Source organism: Rattus rattus, chromosome 17, assembly GCF_011064425.1.
Source record: "Rattus rattus isolate New Zealand chromosome 17, Rrattus_CSIRO_v1, whole genome shotgun sequence".
NCBI lineage: Eukaryota > Metazoa > Chordata > Mammalia > Rodentia > Muridae > Rattus > Rattus rattus.
This window is the reverse complement of record NC_046170.1, coordinates 29,673,898-29,680,807: the sequence shown is the minus strand read 5'-3', so window position 1 is coordinate 29,680,807 and position 6,910 is coordinate 29,673,898. Positions and strand designations below refer to the sequence as shown.

The following is a 6,910-nucleotide window of genomic DNA, read 5'->3' as shown; positions in this document are numbered from 1 at the left end:
ATCCTCCCTTCTTCAGTTGGCTCTATTGTGTTGATGACACCCAATGGGTGTCTTCCCTGAACACCACCCTGATGAATCCTGTGAATGGCAGGTGCTCCAGGTGGACAGGCGAGAGACTTATAGATCAGTGCTCCACACGAAGATCACGATGAGCCCGGAAAAGGCAGAGGGTGCTTCATCTACCCCTGAGCTGACACCCGAAGGAGGAATCTCCATTTGCCACGTAGATTAGCATTAGGAAAGGCTGGACATGCTGTCCAGCAGACCCCCTGACCCCCAAACCCAGTGCTGGCTCTCCATGCATTCCCCCTAGATTTCCAGAAGAGTTTTCAGTCCCTTAGAACGAAAGACTGGCTCTGCCTCCCTCCCTCCCTCCCTCCTTCCCTCCCTCCCCCCCTCTGCCAGAGCAAATATTGAGAAACGTCCGGCTCAGTGACTTCACTATTGCACCTGATTGCGTGTCTCACAGCAATGGACCCACTCTCCTCACCTGCCCTACCTCGCCCACTGCAAACGAGCATCAGGTGACCGAGGCAAGCCTTAAGCCCTGGGGAGTGAGAAGGGAGTTAGGGGACTCTTCTACACAGGTCCAGGTCCCTGTCATCCCAGAGTACACACGGATGATGACAGAATGCTGCCCTGATGTCAAAGCAGTCACCAGAAACTCCAAGCAATGGGTATAACCAGCTTTCCTGGGGGTGCCCATCTCCTTGCTTTGAAAAAGAACTACATAAAGTAACGGTTATAGGAACACACGTGCATACACAAATCAGCGATTTCTCAAATTTTAGTTGACCAAAATGACCTACACATCTTATTTTAAAGTTGTTGATTTTTGCTGCTTTGTTGATTCAACTGCCAATCACATATAGGTGCGTCCCCACATGAAAATTATTAACTGTGATGCTTAGGGGTCCTGTAAATATTTGATCATTGTTCCTAACTTGTGGTTTCGTGGAAGTGCTACGCATGAAAGAAAGCGAAAAGTCTGTTCCATTTCGTGTTTGTGCATTTCTGAGGGCAACGATCGTATTTATTTAACTTGTTTTATATAGTATTAAAAAGTGTCATGTACGACAGGATGTTTAAAAAGTAAGTCTGTTGACTCAACAGGTAGACGTTTATCTCCTAGAAAGGGTTAAAAACACAAGCGCATCACCCATCATTTTTAAAATCAGAAGACAAATATATAATAATGTTGCAATGTTGACTTGTAAGTGTCAAATAAGCCAACCAAAACAGACAACCTGATTAACGTGGTATTTTGGACAAGCTCACCCATTCCGCCTTGTTGGCAAATGAATGGCGTCTCTCACCTGGAGAAAGGATTTGAATCTGATGTAGAAGTGTCTGAGGGAATTTCCAGCACAGGACTAGGAGAGACAGCTCAGTCTGTAAAACACTTGACTTACATGCACAAGGACCTGAGTTCAACCTTACAGCCCAGATTTAAAAAGACAAAAAGGAAAAACAAAAATTACCGGGCATGGTGGTGTGGGAGGCAGGGGTAGTAATGCCAGCATTGGGAACGGAGAGATGAGCAAATGTCTGGATTGACTGAGCAGTTAGCCAGCCTCACTGGCCACCCCCAGGCTAAGATAGGTCCTATCGACATCAACAACAGTAATTATGGCCCAAGTAATGACATCTGAAGTTGTTCACACACATTCACATGTACTTGTACATGCATGAACATGCACCCACACAGAGAAGCTTCCAGCATGACTGTAGTACATCAGCCTCCATTTGCCCTTCGTCACGGTTTTGCCTCATCTTAGTACAACTGCTTTCAACTTTACATAACTGAGAAATAAACAATTATATTAAGCCAACTTAATTTTTAAAAATATTTCTCTTTCTTTCACCTCCTGTGCAAAACATGGGGGACTTGAGATACAAAGTAACAAAGCAGGAAATACAAATGACACCTGTCGCTAACCAACCCGTTTAAAATGTTTTCAAATATATTGAATCACATAATTTTTACAACCACCCTATAAGGTCAGTTCGACCACTGTGCCCATTTTCAGTGAAGAAAAAAATTTTCATCAGAGGAAAATTAGGTTCACAATAATTAAATATTCTCAGGTACCCAAATCAGTCACACACACACACACACACACACACACACACACACACACACACACAAATCCAAACCCAAATGACATACTAAAGGAACTTGAAGGAACATTGTAGAAGAGGAGGTGGGAAGACCCTAATAGCCAGGGGTGGAAGAGGACCTTTGTAAAATATATCTTCAGAACAGGACAGAACTGTGGCACTCAGCAGAAGCTCTGGTTGTCTGTACGCCACCTACACAAAATCCAACAACAACAATATGGATGGAGGAAGGTCAAGAGGCCCCGCCCCTAGCTAAGAGCAATTGGCCACTGAGAAAGAAGAAACCGTTTTCTTCAGAGCTATGGCCTGTCCAAGGTTGGCCATGAGCCAGTGGATGGCCCTATATTCATGCATGAGTAGGCAACACTAACTGAACTCAGTAGGTTATAAATAAAAAAATAAACAAGACAATATGACATCTTTTTTTTTTTTTTTTTGGAGGAGTGGGAGAAGTTTTAATGGTGTCAGGGATTAAATATGACCAAAATACATTGTATTCATGAAATTCTCCAAGAGTACATAAATAAATTTTAAAATGTAAAGTTACTTTGTAACATATCCGTGTTTTTTAAGCCTATTAGCATCAGCTAATGTAACAGTCTCTAGTGTCAGTGAACTGACGGAATTAATGCTTACTTCTGTGTCACATATAGGCAAGAGTAGGTGTTCATGACAGCGCTGCCCTGGGAGACTTTCTTCCAAGCAGTGATTGTCCCAGGCCCCTTTCGTGTGATGTATTTGTCACTTTGGAGTAGCTGTGATTAAGGTACCTGAGAGAAGAACTTAAAGGGGGAAGAGTTTATTTTGCTCCTGGTTTCAGAGGGCTCAGTCCATGGTTGTTTAGCCCCATGCAGAATGTTATGTAAGCAAGAGTGTTGTGGCAAAGGTCCTTTACTTTGCGGTGGAGAAAATAAAGAGGGAGGAGGTAACTGGAAACCCTTAATACCTACTTCCTCAAGTAGCACCATTACCTTGAGATCCAGTATCCAATACTTGATCATTTCATATTCAACTCGTGACACTGTGCTTCCTCCATTTTTCAGTATGTTGTTTCCATGATGTCCTAGTCTTGGTGGAAAGAGAGACAGAGAAGATAGAGACTAAATGTAGAGAAGGTGAAATCATTTGTTTTAACGAGACAAGGATTCCCAACTAGCAATCTCCTTCTGAAGTGTTTACTTTGATATTTCTTGTAAGGCAAAACTTCTAGCAGAAGTATCGAATCACTAGGTATGTTAGTACCAGCCTGTAATTACTGAGGCAGAAGTGTCATGAGTTCAAAACCAGACTGGGCTATGTAGTAAAATCCTTCTGAAACAAATGAGGAGACAGACAGACAGACGATAGACAGACATACAGAGAGAAAGGCAGAGACAGAGAGAGGGAGACAGAGAGACAAAGACAGAGAGACAGAAACAGGGAAAAAGTCTTTACTTTTATCTTTGAAGGCTAGTTTTGCTAGATATAAAATTACTCTCCTGCCTGACCTTTTTTTCTTTTGTATTCCCAATATGGTGCCCCAGATTCTTGTGACTATCATTGTTTCAAATGATAAGTCTCCTATTGGTCTTATTGTTGTTCCTTTGACTTGGTATGACATTTTCTTTTGGAACATTCAAGATTTTTCTCATTATTTTTTGCCTTTCAATAGCCCGACCACCTTGTGTCTAAGTATTTGTCTTACTAAATATTTGATTGTACACATTAATGTTGCCCATCAGACTTGCGATTGCTTTGAGCCTCTTTTGTCAAAAGTTTCCTACCTCTTTCTCTGTCTTCTTTTCTACGACTCTTCTGGATATACCAAAATTTCATATTCAGCCAGGGACAAGTACTAGCTGCTTCTACACAGGGCTTCTAAGACCACCAATTGTGCGTGGGCTCATCAAAACTCACCACGAATCTCTGTCTCATTTCCTGACTTCCCTGTAGAATTCTGGCTAATCTGTTGATCTGCTTCCCCCTCTATCCCTCAGGACAACTAACACGTTTGTTACTAAGGTCATCACTATTTTTCCTCACATTCCTGTGCTCTGTTCTAAACTGTGTACCCCACCAGCAGGGAAACCAATGGTTTTATAGTTTGCCCTCCCTGATGAAATGATCGACCAAGGATGAAGAGATTAGAACGGTCTCAGTAAGACCACCATGACCTCCCTCTGCCCACTCCTGAGATATGAGTAGTTTTCTTTCCTAGGACCACCACACAAACGCCCCCAAAACTTGACAGCTTAAACAACAGAAGCACATCTCTGAGCCCAGAGATGTCCAAAGTCAAGGAGTCGAACTTGATTCCTTCTGGAGAAAGAGGAAGGACCTACTCTGTGCCTCTCTCTACCCAGTCTCTACCGTCTTTGCTGTAGACCAACATCACCCTGACCTCTGCCTTCAGCTTATCATGGAGTTTTCTTCATGTGCATGTCTGGGTCCAGAATTCCTCCTTTCTGTGAGGGACGTCAGTCCTAAGGAAGTAGATTAGACTAGTGACCATATCAACTAGTTACAATCTGTTTCCAAATACAATCACATTCTGAGGTACTGAGCCGAGCCTCCAGTGTGTGAATTTGAGAAAAGACTTCAGCTTATACCAGGGAGCAAACAGCGGTAATGATCTGATGAAATGGGAAGAAACCAAAGAGAATTCATCCAGTTCCAGGATCTGTTGACCTTGAGCAACCTAGCTCTGGTCTCCTTACCCACAAAATAGGGGGGAGGGGGTGAAAATACCACCAGAGCATCTCACCTAATCCAGTCTTAAAATACCACTTCTGAGACAACGATTTAAGGCACACGCTTTAAAGTCTTAGCTTTAAAAAAAAAACACCTTTTGGTTCGTGTCTTTAAAAAGAAAAATCTCAGGCTGACAAGATAGCTCAGCAGGTAAAGGCACTGGCTACCAACGCTGACAGCCTGAGCTCAATCCTGGAGAATCATTTGATGGAAAGAAAGAGCTGACTGCTATAAGTTGTCCTCTGACTTCCACAGTTGTGCCACAGTATACATATGCACACATACACAAAGACAGACAGACAGACAGGCAGGCAGGCAGGCAGGCAGGCAGGCAGGCAGAGATAGTAAATAGATGATAGACAGATAGAAAGACATAGATAAATAGAAAGAAAGAAAGAAAGAACGAAAAGAAAGAAAGAAAGAAAGAAAAGGAAGGAAGGAAGGAAGAAAGGAAGGAGGAAGGAAGGAAAGGAGAGAGGGGGGAAGGGAGGAAGGGAGGAAGGGAGGAAGAAAACCTTTTTAAAATCTCAGGAAAGTCCTCCTCTGCATCTCTGGCACTGCAGCCATCATGAATGATACAGTAGCCATCCAAACCAGGAATTCCATGACAAACCGTGTGCTTCAGAGGAAACAGATGGTCATCCTGGGAAGGTGACAGTACCAAAGAGAGAAATTCAGGAAAAGCTGGCCAAAATGCACAAAACCACACCAGATGTCATCTTTGTGTTTGATTCAGAACTCACTTCCTGTGGTGGGCAAGACAACTGGCTTTGGCATGATCTAGGACTCTCTGGATTATGCAAAGAAGAAGCCTGGGGGTTGGGGGATTTAGCTCAGTGGTAGAGCGCTTGCCAGAAAGCGCAAGGCCCTGGGGTCGGGTCCCCAGCTAAAAAAAAAAGAACAAAAAAGAAGAAGAAGAAGAAGAAGAAGAAGAAGAAGAAGAAGAAGAAGAAGAAGAAGAAGAAGAAGAAGAAGGAGGAGGAGGAGGAGGAGGAGGAGGAGGAGGAGGAGGAGGAGGAGGAGGAGGAGGAGGAAGAGGAGGAGAAGGAGGAGGAGGAGGAGGAGGAGGAGGAGGAGGAGCCGAACACAGACTTGCAAGACATGGCCTTTATGAGAAGAAAAAGACTTCCCCAAAACAGCAAAAGGAACACAAGAACAGAATGAAGAACAGGGGAACTGCAAAGGCCAACTTCAGTACTGGCAAAAAGTCAAAGGAGTAGATCTGTGGTGACGGGATCTTCTGTGATGTGTAGATTTCTGAAAGGACAAATAAACTAAAAAGCTTCACAAACAACAACAACAACAACATCTTTTTAACAATAACAACAACAAAAAAAACAAAAACAAAATAACAAAAAAAAAAAAAAAATAGGGGTTGGGGATTTAGCTCAATGGTAGAGCGCTTGCCTAGGAAGCACAAGGCCCTGGGTTCGGTCCCCAGCTCCGGAAAAAAAAAAAAAAAAAAAAAAAAAAAAAAAAAAAAACCCTCAGGAATGGCTTGATGTCATTGTGATGTGTTCTGCAATGACTCACAGCCTAGACAGTTGGTCTCCTGTGTGGTGGCACTGTTGGGGTGGAGTCTTTAAGAGGTGGGGCCTGGTATGAGGTCACTATAACCGAATTCATGCGGTTCTCACAGGAGCACACTGGAGGACGTCTCACAGGCTCCGGCCCTTCCATGGGTGGTAATTTCGGTTTCTGCTTCTCCACCACATTGCTGGGCAGGGAAGGGCTACCAGAGCTGGCTCCATGCTTGTTGGACTTTTTAGCCACCAGAATTGTGGCCCGAATGCTGGGGGGGTTGTTTTCATTTTTGTTCTTTTTATTACCTGGTTTAAGGCTTTGATACAACCACCTGAGGCAGACCTTTCTTAGGACTGGTGTCTAAAGAGTTTCCACACATAAGAAGCAGGTCCCCAGTTCTGATTTGCCAGATGGTCTCTGCTCACACCTGTCATGGTGACCCTGCCTTGGGCATGGGAGTTTCGAAACCCACTGCATTTGCATGTTTGCTCGGTGCCGCAGTTACCTTCTCCGAGAGCCGGGGGCACTGCCAAAC

At 43.8% G+C, this 6,910-nt stretch overlaps 1 pseudogene; it reads left to right on the top strand.

The window, feature by feature from the left end:
* The first annotated feature begins 5,419 nt into the window (after window positions 1–5,419).
* LOC116886480 lies at window positions 5,420–6,071 on the top strand (annotated as a pseudogene).
* The last annotated feature ends 839 nt before the right edge of the window (window positions 6,072–6,910 follow it).